Source organism: Cupressus sempervirens, chromosome 9 (genome assembly GCF_028749045.1).
Source record: "Cupressus sempervirens isolate cs-2001-9-10 chromosome 9, ASM2874904v1, whole genome shotgun sequence".
In the NCBI taxonomy this organism is placed as follows: domain Eukaryota; kingdom Viridiplantae; phylum Streptophyta; class Pinopsida; order Cupressales; family Cupressaceae; genus Cupressus; species Cupressus sempervirens.
This window is the reverse complement of record NC_143126.1, coordinates 663,167,671-663,188,099: the sequence shown is the minus strand read 5'-3', so window position 1 is coordinate 663,188,099 and position 20,429 is coordinate 663,167,671. Positions and strand designations below refer to the sequence as shown.

The 20,429-nt window shown below is 33.6% G+C and overlaps 1 pseudogene; it reads left to right on the top strand.

Moving 5' to 3' along the window:
• Window positions 1–15,967: 15,967 nt before the first annotated feature.
• LOC149540499 (uncharacterized) lies at window positions 15,968–16,665 on the top strand (annotated as a pseudogene).
• Window positions 16,666–20,429: the final 3,764 nt, after the last annotated feature.

Here is a 20,429-nt window from a genome sequence, read left to right as displayed (position 1 = left end):
ACACACTTGCAGAAATGATTTTTTTAAAAAACTATTTATCTTTTAGGCTTCAAAGTAATACTTTAGAAATTTCCCATTGACTAGCAATGAAACCAATTCCCTTTGTAAGGAACTTAGCCTAAAAGTGTTTTCTCCCAGAATTTTTGTGATTTGATAAGGACCAATCTACAAGCATTGAAACTTAGTGTGGCTGCCCAACTTTTCTTTTGCCTTGTTCGAGAGTAGAACAAGGTTAGATATTCTGAAAGACTTTATTATGGCCCTCTTGACAAACCACCTCTTGATGATAGCTTGATGTTTTTCCATATGCTCCAAAGTAGTTGTTCACTTTTCATCCATCTCTAAAAGATTCATCAATCTGATTTGTACTCTATCAACATCTTTAGCATACCCACTCATGAATTTCAAAATAGGAACCCTAAGGTTAAGTGGGAATACTAGCTCTTGTCCATAGACAAGTAGACATGGAGATGTCCCTAAAGCATTCTTGACCCTGACTCGGTCTGTCCATAGCACATATTTGAGTTGTGTATGCTAATCTTTAGGATTCTCCTTCAACAAATGTCTTATTACCATGATCAAGTTCTTATTGGTAGATTTAGCTACATCATTTCCTTGTGGATAATAATTTGAAGAAAATTTGATAATAATTTGACTTTCCAGTGTCCATTGAGTTAGGAATATCGATGCAAAAGATGATCCATTATTGCACACTAGGGAGAGTGGCATCCTAAATCTAGTAACAATGTGTTCTTCCAAGAAATTTGTAACCACGTTAGTAGTGTAATTTTTGAATGTCTCTACTTCTTTATAGCACATATAGTAATCAATAGCTATGAGAATAAAAGTGTGCCCAGTTGACAATGGTGGATTGACTAGACCGATGAAATCTAGCTCCCACTTTGCAAAGGGGCATATCTAAAACACTAGTTTTAATGGCATTACAGGATGTCTTTCTCTATTAGCATTGGTTTGAAAAATATGACAATACACACATGCTCAAAAGCACATTTGAATATTGTGGGCTAGAAATAACTCGATCTTAAAATCATATGAGTAGTTGCTTCTACCAAACAATGCCCTATACCATACTTATCATGAAACTATCCCAAAACCTTTTTTACTTCCTTACGTCCCAAATAATTTAAGTAAATTCCTTCATAGTTCCTTTTGTATAATTTTCTATCATACAACTTGTAGGATTCACACTTCATTTTGAGTCCCCTACACTATGAATTGTTCATCCAATTGGGGTACTAATTTTGTAAAAGATAGTAAACAATATCCTGGTACTAGACATCTAGTATTATACCCTGGTCAATATCAACTTGAGATACTACAATATTTTTATGATTTTCTACATTTGTTTCATCGTCAAGTTTGAACTTCTTTTCATCCTCAATTTGGTTATCTGCTATCATTTTTGATAATCCTTGGCCTCTTACTAACTTCATGGGTTGAATTTCTAAATCAAATTCTTTAAGGATTGCCATCCACTTCCCTCATCTTTCACCAAGTTCATTTTGCATCAAAAATGTCTTAACCATTGGATCAGGCATAATGGCATATACCTTGCTTCTCAGTATATAATAGTGGATTTTCTTTATCGCCTTGATTAAAGAAAAAGATTGTTTGTAGAGGTTAGAATAGTTTAACTCAGGATTCTTCTGAGGGAAACTCATAAAGGTAATGTGCCTTTCATCTTCTTTTTCCTTCTTCTGCGTAAGAATCCCAACACATGAATGTTCCAAAGAAAAAGAGCATATTTTGAAAGGTAGTCCATAGTCTGGACTCACTAGTATTGGGGCTATAGAAAAGGCCACTTTGATATCCTCAAACAATTTCTTAATCTTCCGAACCCATTTTGTTTTTGCTCCCTTTTTGAGTAAATCATTAAGAGGATGAACTATCTCTACAAAGCCACTTATGAATTTTTGCACATATTTTATCTTCCCAAAGAAAGACTTAAGTTCTTTTCGGCTATGAGGAGATGATAACTTTAGAATAGCTTCAATTCTACCAAGATCAATGGATATTCTAGCATTAGAGATGATATGACCTAGGAGCTTTCCTTTAGTAACCCCAAACAAACATTTCTTGGGATTGAGGGATATGTCATATTTATGACATCTATTGAATACCTATCTTAAATCAGCAATATGAGTGCTTCAATCCTTTGGAAAGATAGTTAAATCATCCATGTAGATGACTATACACTTGTTTATCAATCCTTTAAAAGCTTTATCCATGGCTCGTTGAAATGTAGCTCCTGCATAATCAACTCAAAAGGCATTCTTTTGTAAGAAAAAGTTCCCCATTTAGTCGTGAAGGCCGTTTTAAATCCATCCTCTTCATCAACTATTACTTGACCATATCTTGAATATCCATCCAAGAAAGGCATTCTTTGAACCATTAAAATTTTGTAGAACTTCATCCATTGAGGGAAAAGGGTAATTGTCCTTTTGAGATGCAAGGTTCAAATTATGAAAATGTATGCAAAGATGAATCTCTCTAGCCTTTTTTCATACAGGAACCAAGTTAGCCACCCACATAGAATGGTGAATGAGGAAGATGATCTTGGCATCAAGAAACTTCTTAACTTCCTTCATTATCAGTGGTTCAATGATAGGATTGACATGCCTTTGCCTTTGACAAAAAGGTTTTGCATCTGGTTTCAATGGAATGTCATGTGTAATAATCTTGGGATCATATGTTTTCAGCTCTTCATAGCTCCAAGCAATGCCATCCTTATACTCTGTAAGTAATTTGAGCATATCTTCCATTTCTTGTACATTTTACGCCTTTCTAATCCTTACAATTCTAGGATCTTCATCAATACCCAAATTATACAAATCACATTCCTCGATCCCTTTTTCTTTGACCGTTCTTTTGTTAAGTGTTGATTCATCATGATAAAAAATGGGCTCCAACTCAACCATTCCCTTAGGAATAGTGTTGGTTTTCAAGTTCAAGATCCCATCTTCATCTTCAAGTTTTTATTCTTGAGTGTCATCAATCTCCTACCTTTTAAATGACCATTGCAAATGATAAATTCAAGTATTTGTTGATCATCCTAAAAAAATTGGAAGTTTGTAATATTGTCTGGGATAGATGGGGCAACAACCAATTCTACTAAAAATCTTTTAGATTTTTTTCTCTCAACTGGTTGTAATGCACTAGGTAAAATAGTGAGAGTATTTTCTACCATAATTTTTCTCCTCAGAATTGACTTTATATTCAAAGCTTCAAAATCATCCATTAAATCCCATACTCTTTTCCTGTAAGCAAGAAACCTTTTACCATTGTAAGAATATATTGATTTTACTTGTCTTATAACCAATTGAGAATCTCCCTTGACTATGAGAGTTGTGATTCCTTTCTCCAATGCAAAAAGAAGTCCTCAGATCAATGCTTCGTACTCTGCAACATTATTAGTACACCTAAACTATAATTGATATGCTGCATAGAAATACTTACCTTTTGGGTTGACTAACTCAATACCTATGCCAACTCCTAATATGCATTTGGATCCATGAAAGTGGTGTGTCCAAATTGAATCTTCTTTGGGATTTCTAACCTTATGTTGATTCATCCTTAGCTTCTATTTCACTTGAGCCTGAAAGGATTATTTCTTGGGGATCCATTGTAATCTTTTGTGGGGTGGACTTGGTGATTTTCCACTATTACTCCTTGATACTAGAATTGTATTTTTTTCATATTTTTCCTAAATTTCCCCTATCAATTCTATAATTTCATCTACTTTGGGTTTAGGATGGATGACTATTGAAGTCCATCCTTGAACTTTTATGTAATGTCTCCTTCTCTGAACTTTGATCATTCCTAGTGGAGGAGAAGAAAAACCTCCACTTTCTAAAGAGGTACCACTATATGATGCATTTAGATCTGCAATCTCCTCTTCAACTTTTTCCATAGAGTCAGATATGTTTATAGGATTTTGATTTTCTACGGGTTCATCTTTTGGAATGTTATCACTCTTCACTTCCATCATCTAAGTCAACACCTTAGCAACTAGTTCTTGGCAAGATGAACATTCAAACCCTGAATGGCTAACTTTGTGTAATCATCAAAATCCTAGGAGAAGGAGGATACTAGGGTCATCTTCTTCTCTTAAAGATTATAAGTTAACCACCATGTTGTCTATGAACTATGTTATGATCTCATCCTTTAGGATTGAAATCCTAAATTATTCATCTTGATCATATGATATTTTGGTTGAAGTTGTATCAAAAGTCATCACTTTGTAAGATCCCAAATCTATTTGTAAGAATGTCATCTCATTCAAAGCATTATTCTATAATCATTATTTTTAGTTTTGACTCTGTGTCTATCTTGATTTGATTGTTCAAACCTTTCCGCAGTAACCATAACTAAGTGGCATTTTGTCCATTCTTTTCTTAGTAGTAGTCTGTATGTTTCCAAAATATCAACCATCAATGATGTCTAGAATTTGAGGATCATCTGTCAATTGTATCTGAACATCTTTCAATACACCAATGACTTTTAGCTTTGTTTTATCCAATTGTACCACTATTTGGTTGGAGGGATGAGGAGTGACTCCTAACCTTTGTGTTGTCAATAGTGAAATAATATTACAAGAGGATCTTGAATCAATTAGGTAATTATGAATATTCTTCCCAAATATCCTAATGCTAAGTAGAAATGGGGGCACCTCAACCTTGTCTTTAAGCATAGTTGAAATTGCCTCCAAAGAATTGACTTGTTGAGATATTGTCTTTTGAGGAACAATACTCATATTATGGGGTGCCTTTGTATGATCAAGAATTTTCATTAGTGCCTCTTTTTGATGGGGAAAATTCTGCAACATGTCAAACATAGACATATTGGCCCTTGTTCACTTTAAATCTTCCACTGTAATATACTTTTTAGTAGACCAAGCAAGATTTGTCAAGCTTTTTGATACATTTCTTTGATTTTGATTGTTTTGTCCTCTGTATGGTGGCCTAATTGGTACCAGGTTGTTACTCACTCTTAGTTCAGGAGGAGTTGGTTGTAATGCTGGGGGTATTCCATCTATAATAGGTTCTTTTCTACTTCGCAGATTGTAAGTATTTCAATTTTCATTGTGAAAAGTAAGCATTTCTTTAGGCTGAATGTCTGGTTCCTGACTAAATGGAAAAGATAATTCTTTATTGGCTAGTTATTCTACTTGTGTGTTTTGTGCAGAATCATAAGATTCTAGTAGCATAGCATTAAATTGCACATGAGGGACATTGTCATTCGCTTGTAAATTCTATTTTATGTCTTGATTTCCATTGTAGTATGAACCATCATTGTTGGGTGCATTTTGATCGTCATCATATTGATTGGTGTCTGCATAATGAACATTATTGTTATTGTTATCTGCAGGAATTCTTCCATTATTCAAACAAGTGTTCCATTGTCTATTTAGTCTTTGGAAGTCATTGTTATGACTAGGAGGATTGAAATTGTTTCCTCCATTATTATTTCCAGTATTGTTGTTTCCACTAAAATTCTATTGTAATTTTGACCATAGTTGTTGTTGTTGTAAGTACCAGCGTTGTTTATTTGGGAAATTTTATTCTATCCTTGTGACAACCTTAAGCGAGTCAACTCATTGTTCATTTGTGACATGGTCTTCTTCATTTGACCAAACTCAGAGGAAAAACTGTTGTTTTCTTCAATGGAAGTTGTTGCCTTTTTCTCAAATAAAGAAGCTTTTGGAGTTTCATACCCTAGATATGTTAAAGAGGGGTTTTGTAGAGTAGGTGCCTATTTTAATGGAACTAGATTCATAGGTATGAATTGGCTAGGCATCATAGGTACTCCAACATGATATGTTGGCATTGTTGTAATAGCTTGAGGTGAAAGCATCAATCCTTCTCCATTAGGATTGGCTTGCTTAGTCAAGGTAATCACTACTACAAAGACTTTATCCAATGTGTTGATATTTTCTACAGGAAGTCTTCTTAGAAAAATGGCCATAAGATGGTCTATAACATTTAGATAAATCTGAATAGTAGCTTCAACTAGTATAGTGTATGGTTGTGGTATGCCAAATGAAATTGATGGTTAAAGCACGAAACTATCTCAGTAGGGTCCCTTTTGATTGACATGAATTGTTGATCTATCACAGTTAGGTTGATGAAGGTTTTGAATTGTTCCAAGAATTTTTTTTTGAAAGTATTATAGTCTCCAATACATATAGGTGGAAAATTAACATACCAAGTAAAGGAAACTTCCCTCAAAGAGTAGAGAAATAAATAAAGAACCAGAGTCTCATTAGCAATCTACTTTCAGTTGTAAACTTCCTTGAATACCTTGATGCGATCTTCAGCAGTTCATGTCTCTCCATAGATGAACCTTGGGCAAAACTTCTATGGATTCTTAGGAAGATCATTGAGTACACCTATCAAATTAATTGCTGAGTCTACAACATTTGCAAAAAAGGCCATAGGAGGATTAGGTGGACTGATGGGTGGCTATTGTGGTAGTGGAATTGTAAAAGGATTTGGTGGAACATTGGGTGGTTGTTGTGGAGGCGAAACTAAAGAAGATGAAGAAATGTTAAATGGAAGTGGTAGAATTCAGGGGATTCCTTTGTCACTGTGAGGCTTATGAAAATGGCTAAGCTTGAGGAGCTTATGAGGATCTTAAAGTTCACTAAAATGGGGAATCTGATCGGGATCTTCAAGTTTGTATCAATTCTAGAAAAAGCTCACCTCTACAGAGTACACTTCCTAAAAAATAAGGTGCACCTTGGAAGTTAGTGCACCTGCGTACCTTGCACACCTATGCAACTTTGAAGCTTGAAAAAAAAATTGTACTTGTTAAAAATGTAGAATTTTGAAATTGCAAGTTTTTTTTTCTTTCTATTATGAATGTTAAGGCCCTCCTTCTAGTGCCTCATCTGTTGAGCTGTTATTTTGCATGATGCTTAATGACAAGAATCCTTTTGAATTCCTCTCTTGAAGAACTGATCTGGTATAAACTCCAAGCTTTTGGGTGATCTTGTGACCTACTAGAATCTTATTAGTTGAAGGTAAATGTATTTGTTCACAGGAGGCCTTTTCTAGTTTTGAACAATTCAGATAACATTTTTAATATGCTTGCTATCTTAGAAGAATAACCACACAAAAAAGAAATATATTTTTGTATTTTTGTATTTTTCTATTTTTTAATGAATGCAATCTAACAATGCAACGACACCTCCCTTATAGGTTTTGCTAACTGACATCAACTATAGCTCATTGGCCTCTTTAAGTCTATTTCTAAGTGATTGAGATTGTTAGCCTAAAATCAATTAGATAACATTCAAATGTAGACTATCATTACTATTAGTGGGCCTATAGACTAACCATTGGCTGTATGAATCACTTGCCTAGAAGATTACACTACATGTGAAGTTGTTTGATGCTTAATTTGTGCATTGGATTATGAAGACAACCTGGGACAATGGAACTAGAATATAGCTTCAATACAAACAAAATCTGGACCTAATGATATACCTTCATGATGTAAAATAAAAATATACACTGACATCTAATTCCCAAAACAAAACAGATCACTATATTTGGTGGTGGGTATTCTTTCAAAAATGATGTGTTTGAGGTTAGTCTAGGTCAATTTTGGGCAATGGTTTATATGTTGTTGGGTTTTCTTCTCTGCAAACTTATAGAGTAGGACAAAGATCTCTATGGCTCAAACCAATATTTAAAGCATTGCAAGCTTTAAGAATGACAGAGACTGAATTTAAGAAAATGTAATAGATGCTTATCAAATTCTTTGCCTCTACAAAATTGAACATGCACACCCTTGAGCTAGTGTGATGAATATATATATATATATATATATATATCATTCCTTCTTAGCCATTGTATAAAAGTAAAGAGTTCATGAATGACCAGGTAGTAGTTCCAGTTTGGACAAATGATATTTTGGAAAAGGAAAAAAGGTGCAAATATCCCCATATTCCATATTGTGGCTATTGTGTTGATCAATTAAGAACAACTTGTGAGATTGGTTACTTCATAACTTGTGCAGTTGTGATGTAATGCCCCGCCAAGGGATCCAAAGAATTAACCTATAATTTCACTAAGTTTAGTAGCATTTTCTTTTTTTTTTGAAAATAAATACCATATATATAACTCATGCACAATAACGGAAGCAATAGCAATGACCATCTGAAAATTAAACATAACATACATAACAAATTACATTCTTTAAGATCCCTTAACGTTGAATTACATACATGAATCCATCTAGTACAACATCCACATGAAATAATAATGATAAGTCCAATGTTTATACATTACATTTCAAATGCTCATTCATCCACTGTACATGTCACAGGGTATGACAAGATCAAAAAATATACATACATAGAATAAGGTACATCATCCTATTCTAATCCATGATACAACATCATAGGGAACACATACATCCATCATAAAGATCAAACATGATAAACTAACTGCACGGTTCATCCCAACCATCAATAGCATCATTAGACCATCGTGGATCCTAGCCATACCTTCGTGCATAACATTCCAAATCACCAAAGAGATCATCAGTATTACTTAGTAGGAATGTCACTCCTAATAAATACAACGTCATATATAGAAGTAATCTAACATGCAAATAAAAGCATAAGATAACATCATCTAACATATGCTAATCATCAATGAAAAAGGATACATATCCACCATCATGAAGGACGCATCAACCACGATGTCTCAATGAATCTCAAAATGATAAGAGTGGAAAATACACTACCACCCGACCGTGTGGTACCTAAGTGGTCCACTCTCACCATGCTAAGGAGATAATCTCAAGTCCCAAATAGGCTATCAAAATCACAGAGCACATATCTCTATAAGTCCAGAAATCCTAAAAGTATACTAACTCAAAGGTTCCAAACACAAAATTTGACATCTAATCCCAGAGGCACACAATGACATGTAGGAACCTACTATGCAAGTGGGAAAGTGTCATCGCAATTATCACATACAAGTTACCCTGGCAGTTAGGTAAACTCCACGGGCCCATACTGATTTCATGTGGCCACTAGTATCCTCTCATATTGACGAGGCATACTACGGAATGCAAGGTCACAACCATGCGTCTCACTACTCCCATCCTAGTCTGTACAAGCACTCAAGGCATGGGCGAGAACAAAACACTTATCTTTTTAGGTTCATTCAGTTAGTATTAGGTGTGAATGTTATCACTTATTAATCCAACTTACAATGAGTTACCCTGGCAGCCTCTTAGGGCCTCGACCCCCATTGCAAGCCACTTCCAATCACTACATGCAGATATCCTACCCTAATGCTCATGGACTCAAAAATCTCAAAATCACAAAAGATGATCCATAAAATCATCAAATATGCATAAAAGCATCAAATCTCCATGAGCTAACATCCATAGAAAATCATGAACACAATAGCTCTCTATTGGCAACTGAAGTATCACTGATAATCAAATATCCAATGGTTCTCAATAACCAAAAAATATATATCTCAATCATACTGATCGAAGACTCCAAAAATGGTTGAGTCAAACATGTCACAACATGAAATCATCAAAATAAATCCACATTACAGTCCCATCATGGCGACTAGAAAATAAACCAAGGATAACTGATCGATGACCAAAAATAATGGTTAAGTCAAGTGTCTCATACATAAGAATCTCAACTATAACAATTAATAATCACAACCAATACATAGAGCATTCCATCACATAACCATGGTTGGGTTTATAAAGATCGAGATTAGAACATCATCATGTCACCACAATCACATAACCCCCAAGCCTCTGGTAGACGTCCTATACTGGTCAACACTAGTCAACCCAAAATCCAAAACAATAGCATAAAGAATACACAATGCAAACACATGTTTTGATTTTACAACTTGAATTTAAATGTAGAGATCTCAGTTTAAGTTTCCAAATCTGAAGAATGAATGGAGGAACACATATATTGTTTTTGGATAAAAGTTTTCCTTATTAGAACTAAAAATCCATTTTCCAATTAATAACATTTGTTTGATACATCCCCCACTCAACTATCAATTCCTTATTTAATAATTTAAAACATTTAAATTATTAAATAGTTGAAAGTTATTAAAGAGTCACCTTATGAAAATAAACCTTCAATATAAATCATTTATCAAATAATAATAACTTAAATTTATAAATAGCATATTTACATATTACATATATACATATATATATATTTAAATATATATATACATACATACATATGTAAATATATTAATACATTTTCATAAAATCGATTTAACAATTTCGATTGACTTCATATTATATAGCAATGAGAAATCGATTGTATATAAACGTTTTAACATAAACATTTTTTCCTTGCGTCACATTAACATTAATAACCCCCAAAACACTTGCTGCAGTACGCAGTACCTGCGGTCGCAGGCATTGCGCCAACAGCGGGTACGTAGTACCCTTGTCACCGCAGACCTGCGACGGCAGGTCTCTGCCTTCCGTCGGCGCAGGGTACGAATCGTGCCCATGGCATATAATATATATACTTGTTTCATGCGATATGAATTGCGATGCGATTTAATAAATTTTCCATTGCGATTTTATCAATCGCTCAATTCGGTCCATTATATACATAGGTATATATATATATATATATATATATATATATATATATATATATATATATATATATATATATATATATATATATATATATATATGTATATCAGTATGTATATATATATATATATGTATGTATGTATGTATGTATGTATGTATGTATGTATGTATGTATATAAATTCAAATTTTATAATTGATTCATGATAAATGTATACATATGCATAGATATAAATATATATGTATATATATGTATATGTATGCAGATTTGAACATATAACCATGTATGTCTTTTTTTTTTTTTTTCACAAAGATTGTATCTACAATTAAGAATAAAATATTGCATATAAAATTCTCCAATAAAATTAATCTACGCATATTGAGAATGCATATAAATATGAAACTTCTTAGAAGACATATGGAAGACACGAAGAAGACAGGGAATGCATGATGCGAAAATAGCATAAGTAAAATCACAAGAATCTACCCGAATTCTGATGCTAAATCGCTCTTCCTCAGAAAATCCGCAGAGCAAGCTCCTCCCTTCTTCAGAATTCTTGAGTCCTCCAATGCTCCAATTGCTCTCCCAACGCTATGTTTAATCTTCTATGAATGCCTGAATATAAAGAGCTTTCAAGAAACATCTAGAATGCTTCTAGAAACAACTGGAAGGTGTCACCAACTAAGCATGGGTCTTTTCCAACCTTCAAGATGAGCCATAGGGTTGTAGACACCATGTGCTTAATTGATGCACTAACCCCCGTGTTGTTTACACTTGAGAAATAGAGAAGTGCACTAACTCCCATGCAAACTTATAACTCCAATTCACTTTTTATATAATTTCTATTTAAATATTTATAACTTTCATTTTAACTTTTATAACTTCTATTATTATTATTTATTTATTACTTTATTATTATTTTATTATTATTATTAATTTTAATTTCTAATTTTCTTTTATTTAATTCATTTTCCTCAATAATTCACATTTAATTAATTACAATCAAAATATCAAATAACATGATATTTTATATTAATTTTCTCAAATAATTAATTTATTAATTAAATCTATTTATTAAGACTTAATTAATAGAAAATTCACCATAGACCTCCAAGATAAAATATGAAAACCCATCATAGAGAAAATCACTCAAAATTAGTCTAAAGGGTTAAAAATCATGAATTATTTCATCTGACACATTCGGTGGGTAAAATATCTAGATACTTGTCCTACCTCACTAGGACAATTGGCTTAAAGGTTTGGGATTTGGACTTGAGAATTTATCTCCCTCCTTTTATCATTGAGATAGTATAATAGGGTACGCTCATCCTGACAATTCAGGGAAGTCGATACCCGGCACCTGCAACCTGTAGAAAAATCATGCATGTACATACAATATATATAATGCTAAGCTAAACGGACAATGGCAGGAAGTGGTGCATCGTGTAGATCTTGACTAAGCAGTGACTACGACTCCCTCCCTTAACCACATCAGAAATGCCATACAATAAAAAGATACGCACACCATACACATGCAAGTATGGGGTAAGTATCCATAATAAAACACATAAAATAATAAACCATCCATCTAATCATCAATAATAACTGAAAACAGTATAATGATCATCATGTATGCATGAAATGTAAAATCTAAATGATCTCATCATATAACCACTGAATACATAACATAATGTCTGATAGTGTCAAAACAATACCACTAATCCATCAACATAAAACTAGTCTATCATAGTCTGATAATAATAAAAATGTCCAGAAAAGATGTGAACGAGGGTAGGCACTACATGTGAACTGTTAGAACTTAGCTAAATAAACTATTTGAGAGAGAGAGAGAGAGAGGGAGAGAGGGAGCATGGATTCATGCATGTCTGACATGATGTGTTAGATTGCTTTTAATCTATAGGTTAAAGTGAGAAGGGTGATTGATGATTCTTGATGAAATATTGTTGTAATGTAGGAAGGTTATGCGAGATCAACATTTTATATCATCTTCTATTTTTTTAAGTATGGATGTATATCTTTTCCCTTCTATAGTTGTAATGGGTACTAAAGTATAATGAATAGAATGAATTAAAAATCATTATGTTGTATCTCTATTGAGAATAGGAAAGAAACTACATTTAGAGATGATTGCTTAGATAAGGATAGTGGTAAAAGTTTTCTCTACTTGTTAGAAATGGAAAAAGAAATATGTAAATAAGCAATACCAGGAAAGAATCTAAGCGAGTTAATGCATGAAAAGATATTACCATAAGATAGGAGAGAGAAAGCTTCAAGCTCCAACACCATGAGACAAGATATTTGAAAAGGGGAAAGCAAAGAAAACCCCTTGTGACATTATGAATGAGGCATGAAAAACCTAGAGCGAGAGAGAGAGAGAGAGAGAGAGAGAGAGAGAGAGAGAGCAATCGCTCATACAATAATTGAGAAGAGGAAGAGACCTCATTAGAAATGAGAGAGGAGGGTCATCTCTTAAATATAGATGAGAGAGAGGAGTTAGAATGTAACTCCCATGTCTATGAATGCCACCATTCATAAGTGTGTGAGGCCAAGTGTGAGATTCCTCTTAAGGAGGAATAATCTAAAATACAAATTACAATAAATATTTGTCCTCACATATTCCACTAGAGGACAAAATAAGATGTAGTGGAAAAAAACCAAAAAGAAATATATTAGGATACCTTGGCTTATATCCTCATATATTATAACAATAAATAAATGAGATCTAACCTTGGTTTATAAACACACCAAGGAAAGATTACAACTTCTAACATCGTCCTTTAATCTTTACTTGGGGTAATTATATCAAGGGGTATTAAACCCAAATTTTACAATGAAATAGCAGCAACTTGATCTTTTAGAGTGTCTTCAATTGTGCAAAGGTCTCTTGTGAGTGTATGTAAATCTTCATAGAGCCAAGAGAGAAGTGGATAGGTCATCTGAATGTACACCAAATAATATTGTCTTGTATGTGCCTGGATGGATTACCTAAAAAAACATAGACACAAGAAACAAGACAACTATCCACAAGGAGTATTTCATCTTAAATTCAAATTAGAAATCTTATATTCATAGTGAAATAGAGAGGAAAATAAACATGTTACCACAAAGCAATGGAGATAACCTGATATCAAGATAAATTATATACTCAAAAAATTGTCAATAAGGACAAATTGAGTAAAAAGCTTGATCAATGCTCTCATGAAAAGAATATTATACTAATGCACAAATGACCACAGACAAGGCCAACTAATGATACTTGCATCAATATTTCATCAATCACGTGGATATAGATAGTCCACTTAATGAATCATCTCACTGCAAGTTAATGGGCTGCAACACCATAACTTACATGACTCATGATCTAAGCAACAAAGTATGTAGATCATTATCACATTAATATATGAAAATAAAGTAAAAGGAGAGACATGTGATCTAATCAATATTATCATGGTTTTTGTTAGGATACTAAAGGAATGGATTATGAGGATTTAACAACATATTGCCTTCAAAATTAGATCAAATCATCTGAATTTGGAGGGAAAACTCCAATAATAACATCCTCTTCATTGAGAAACAAGATGGAACAACATGGAGGGAAACTCCATAAATATCAATCTTTCAAAGTGGAACCAATAGATCGTGGGTCAAAACAACTTTCTCAAATAGAGTCTCCAATATTGGAGTGCTCCAAGATATGGTAGCCTCGTCACCTATACACTAAAAAAATGAGCAAGGTGTAGGAAGTCATACCATGAATAAATCACAACTAGGAGCATACACCAAGGAGACAAGGAGATTGGAATGGGAAATCCCCATAAAATATCATCCTCACTTTGAGGAACAAAATGGAACAACGTGGAGGGAAACTCCATAAATATCAACCTTTCAAAGTAGAACATATAGAATCAAATGGAGGGAAACTCCATATAAATATCATCTTTTCAAAGTGGAACAAGTAGAACCAAATGGAGGGAAACCCCATATAAAGTAAGTGCACACCATTATAGGATGGATGGATACTCCATGGGCCAGATAAGGAAACTATGTATCAATTATATTGAGGGGACCTTCATAGTTAACCTTGAAAAAATTGGTTCCCTATGCAACTTACAAAAAAAAGAATAACTTCATATAAATCAATGGTATAAAACCATAAAGTGCCAACATGGGCATAGAACGATGCTATCAAAGCATCAAAATATCACAATAAAGTTGAAGGAAAATGTCTAAGATAACTCATAATCCAAATAAAATTGAGGTATATGTAGAGATCTAAGGAAGATCAATGAGAAATAAATAGTATATAGATATCAGGTAGAAAACTCCATTGAGGGTAAATGTGTGACACATAATTAAACAAGAATATACCCATATAATTTACTAATCAGTGTAGTCAAGATAGCTTGTATATTTATTTAGGCATATATGCGGGCCCCCATATATACTTGAATAAATATACCTAAAAGGAAAAGGAAGCAAGGTAGATATATTATCTCTTACTTATATTAATATCGAGTAAATCAATGACCATCCCAAAATTTACTTAAAGGATTACATATTGTTGAATACGTCACTCATGTTAACATTTCATCATTCCAATATAAAGATAGCAATTAATTCCAACAAATTTGCAATTCAAATAATTGGAAATCACATAAATAAGTTTATTAAATTAATGACTTCTAACTAATCAACCATGTTAATGTAATAGAGGAAATAATTCTTCTCATAGCTTATTTCAAATAAAATTTTATGTAAACTTACCCACTTTATTAGTAAAAAACTTGATTATAAAAACTTCAAAAAACATAATGATATTAAGAACTTTCTAATAATTTTGAAGTTTCTAAAAAGCTTAAAAAATACTTTTGAAATTTTAAAATTTTCTCTAAAAATCTATTTTTAAAATGAATCGTGCCTTGCCCTAAAAAAGAAATATATTAGGATACCTTGGCTTATATCCTAATATATTATAATAATAAAGAAAGGAGATCTAACCTTGATTTATAAACACACCAAGGAAATATTACAACTTCTAACACCCCCTTTAATCTTTACTTGGGGTAATTATATCAAGGGGTATTAAACCCATGAAGTGGAAGCATTGAAGTTATTTTACATGAAGTGGAAGCATTGAAGTTATTTTACATGAGATGTAGTATTGATTTAGGATACGGGTTGGTTTGATAAATTTTAATTGACTTGGGAGGCATGGTAAAAGGTTTTTCTAGTGAAGAGCATGGAGGTAAACAGGCTTCTCTTCCCAGATATTGAATCTTAAGAGAGGGAGGGAGAATTCTCGAGCAGGCATGGACAGAGAGTGGGGTTTGAAACCAGGGAGTGGAGGTGCTGCTTCTACACAGGATGAAGCTATAGATAGAAGGGAACGTCTCAGGCGTCTCACCCTTGAGACCATCGATCTCACAAAAGATCCATACTTTATGCGAAATCATCTCGGCAGTTATGAATGCAAACTATGTTTGACCCTACACAATAATGAAGGCAATTATTTGGCACATACTCAAGGAAAGAGACATCAAACAAATTTAGCAAAGGTGCAGCTCGTGAATCAAAAGATACTCCAGCGCAACCACAACCAAATAGAAGGAAAGATGCCCCAAAGAAATTAGTTAAAATTGGTAGGCCTGGTTACAGGGTTACTAAGCAATTTGACCCAGAGACAAAGCAGCGCTCACTTCTTTTCCAGGTTGAATATCCAGAAATAGAGGAAGGCTCTAAACCAAGGCACCATTTTATGTCTTCATTTGAGCAGAGGATTCAATCATGGGATAAACGATACCAATATCTTCTATTTGCAGCAGAGCCATATGAGATTATTGCGTTCAAGGTTTTGAGTATAGAGATAGAAAAGGCAACTTCTAAATTCTTTTCTCGCTGGGATCCAGACACAAAAATGTTTACGTTACAACTATACTTCAAAGTCAAGACGATGGAATCTAACAAGGGTGTTGCACCTTCAAGTACTAATGGTTATTTGAAGCGCTAGTTGCTTGTGGGGTCAACGTGAATGGCGTCAGCTAGAGATTAATTACATAATTTTAAACCAAAATGCAAACGTGATTGATGGTATTGGAAGCATTTAGCATAGGGGTTAGGACGAGAAGTTGTCCCACAGTCTCAGATGCCGATCGCAGAGTGCCATGTATGACAGTTAATTATACGAATACTACTATTTTCAGGTAATCCCCTGCTCAATTCGGCCCATAAATTCAATGGTACTTCTGCTCATATCTCCAGAGCGTGCTCCTTGGGGGCATAATGGGCCACAAAGGCATATTTAGAAATACCACTAATTGGCCCACTAACTATATATCCCTCTGTAGGATGAAGATTACTGCTACTGGGGTTAACTCTTAGTGACTACGTAGAATAACCCGTGGTTTTCCAGGCAGAGAGTGCAAGACTGTCGAAAGGAAGATTTGTCGAGCAGTTTTGTAGCAGAGCCCATGGGCAAACATGCCAGCTGAGCTTCTGAGAGATGTGATAATGAGGATCGAGGAGAGCGAGGGCACTTGGCTTGCCAGAAAGCATGTCATCGCCTGCGCTGGGGTTTGTCGAAGCTTGCGCCTCATTGCCAAGGACATTGATAAGATGCCTCAGCTCTGCGGGAAGCTCACTTTTCCTCTTTCTCTAAAGCATCCCGCTATATAAAGCAAAATAGGGCTATATGTACTTATCATTTATATTTGGGCTTGACTCCAACTCTTGCCGAGAACGGAAAATTTCTTCTTGCTGCTCATAAATTCAGACGTGCTGCCAGTGCAGATTATGTTATATCCCTCGACGCGGAAGACATGTCAAGGGGAAGTAATACATACATAGGAAAAAAGATTTTTTTAAAAAAGTTATAATTTCAAACCCTACATCTAAATAGATTAGATTCAGAAAATTTGTAAGAAAAAACTTGCAAATAACAATGTTAGATCAATGAAAGGTAGAGAAAATTTTCTCTTTGTTTTGGCGGCAAGCCTTCCAAAACAAGAGAAAAAAAATTGTTCGATGATAAACTAAGTTACTCTTTGGTGGCTAGCCTTCCAAAGAGGGTTACAAAAAACAAAAAACAAAAAAAACTATAACACAGAAAAAAAATAGGAATGAAGCTTTGCATCTCTTCTCCTTTCAACAAATCATCTCCAAAAAAATTGTAACATTCACACAAACTCAAAACAAGGATTAGTATCTATGCTCTGATACCATGTTAAAAATGGAAAAAGAAATATGTAAATAAGCAATACCAGGAAAGAATCTAAGCGAATTAATGCATGAAAAGATATAACCATAAGATAGGAGAGAGAAAGCTTCAAGCTCCAACACCATGAGACAAGATATTTGAAAAGGGAAAAGCAAAGAAAACCCCTTGTGACATTATGAATAAGGCATGAAAAACCGAGAGAGAGAGAGAGAGAGAGAGAGAGAGCAATCGCTCATACAATAATTGAGAAGAGGAAGAGACCTCATTAGAAATGAGAGAGGAGGGTCATCTCTTAAATAGAGATGAGAGAGAGGAGTTAGAATGTAACTCCCATGTCTATGAATGCCACCATTCATAAGTGTGTGAGGCCAAGTGTGAGATTCCTCTTAAGGAGGAATAATCTAAAATACAAATTACAATAATTATTTGTTCTCACATATTCCACTAGAGGACAAAATAAGATGTAGTGGAAAAAAGACAAAAAAGAAATATATTAGGATACCTTGGCTTATATCCTAATATATTATAACAATAAAGAAAGGAGATCTAACCTTGGTTTATAAACACACCAAGGAAAGATTACAACTTCTAACACTGCTAAGTGATTGAATAGAATATTTCATTCATGATTGGCATAATGAGACAAGATTACTTTTTTTTAAATTCCTTTCCCTTTTGCTATGATAAAAGAGTTCTTTTTGTTGGTAATAAAAAGTGATGCCACTGAAAGTATACTTGAAATGGAAGTATGTAGTTTATGTTGAACATTGAATGCTATTATTTGAATCATGTACACTAAAGGATGTATGATGTGTAGGTCTACAGCATTGGATACATGTCATATTTTTACATTCATTTTTGGATTAATTACTATTAACCTTTAATTATGGTGTTCAATTCCTCAATGGTTGAATAGTCAACTAGGGTCCATGTGTATTTTCCGCATTTTATGTTCTAATGGTGATGTGAAAATGCTTAATTGGATTGAGACATTAAATATTATGTTCGTTAATGTTCCATTATGACCCTATTGTTGGTAAGGTTTTCTCAAAACAAATAATAATGATGGATGTTTCATCTCAACTTTCATTTTGATTTATGGTGGTTGATGTGTTGTTTGCCTTATATAAGTTACAATATGATTTTTGACATACTTTTGGAAAATTGGAAGAATGTTTCTTACATTACTCAAAATGCACCTTGTGTAATGGTATCTTATGAGATAATCGTAGGATATGATAATATACTTGGAATACTACTTAGAGGAGAATGAATTTCATTTATACTAGAGAGATGATATTTCATACTTATTGCACATAATTCCATTACTGCTCATAGTTTTGATTATTTAGACTATCTCATTGTTGGGTTGGGATCTTTTGTGTCAGGAAAGATTTCAAGGAAGCTTAACAACTTCATGGTAGGGTGGTAAAGCACTCCTACAATATTCTCGCCCTTATGTTTCCTAAGTAGGTTCTAGAGCTCTTGATAGTTTGGTCATCTTATTTAAACCATCTTAGTATTCTGGTACCTGGCATATATTTTTCTTTTAAATTTACTGATAATTAAAAATTAACGTTGACTAGTCAATAATCAAATGGTTCTGACTCTCATTGAATTTTTTGTATTTCATGGATATTACTGATGTGGCATTGGTTTTGTAGACACTTAAAATCATCCCAAACACTATATTAATTTATTTAATATTTCCTTTGACATTATAATTAATTAATTATATTTTTCATATTCTTCTCCTTATTTAATTAAATTTATTTAATTAAATAGATTCATTTTTCCAATGTATTTAAATTTAATTTAAATACATCTCCTCTAATGTATTAAATTTATTTAATGCATGGTGCTCCATAAAATCCCCTTTAAATAAATTCTAATTTATTTAAGTCCCTCCACTTTATTAAATTCTTTAATCCTATGATTAAGTTAATCCTATTTAATTTAATCCTAATCCCATCCTAAAACGTAGTCTACACCTAACACAATCATCCATCTAAGCCTACCCATTAATTAATCCCACTTAATTAATCCTAAACATCTTTCTAAACACATCTTAGTCCCTAAGTATTTGCTTACACGTGTGAGCAACTCAAGAGCCAAGAAAGCTTCCATTTTATTAATTTAGTCAAAACCTCTTACAACTCTTACACACTTGTCCCCCTTTCCTTTCTCCAAGGTTTCTCACACATGTGTGAGCAAACCTTGAGCCATCCCTTTCACTAAAAAGGCTTATGTTGACCTTTGCATGGCTTGTCTTCTTATCCCATGTGTCTCCCTTGTGGCACCTATGTGGATGCCACATTGATGTCACCTCCCCAAGGCCTTTCTCAAGCCTATAAATAGAGCTCTTGTCTCAAGCATTTCTCATCTCCTCCATATGCATTGTTATCATGCTAGTTTAGGCTTAGAGCTTTCTAGTGAATTTAGAGATTTTCATGCTGTATTACTAACCCTTTGGTAGATGTTAGATTTCTTGCATTTGTGCTTGCATGTTCATGATAGAATTGTGCTCTTAGTTTTATTTCTTGCATCCATTTTCATTA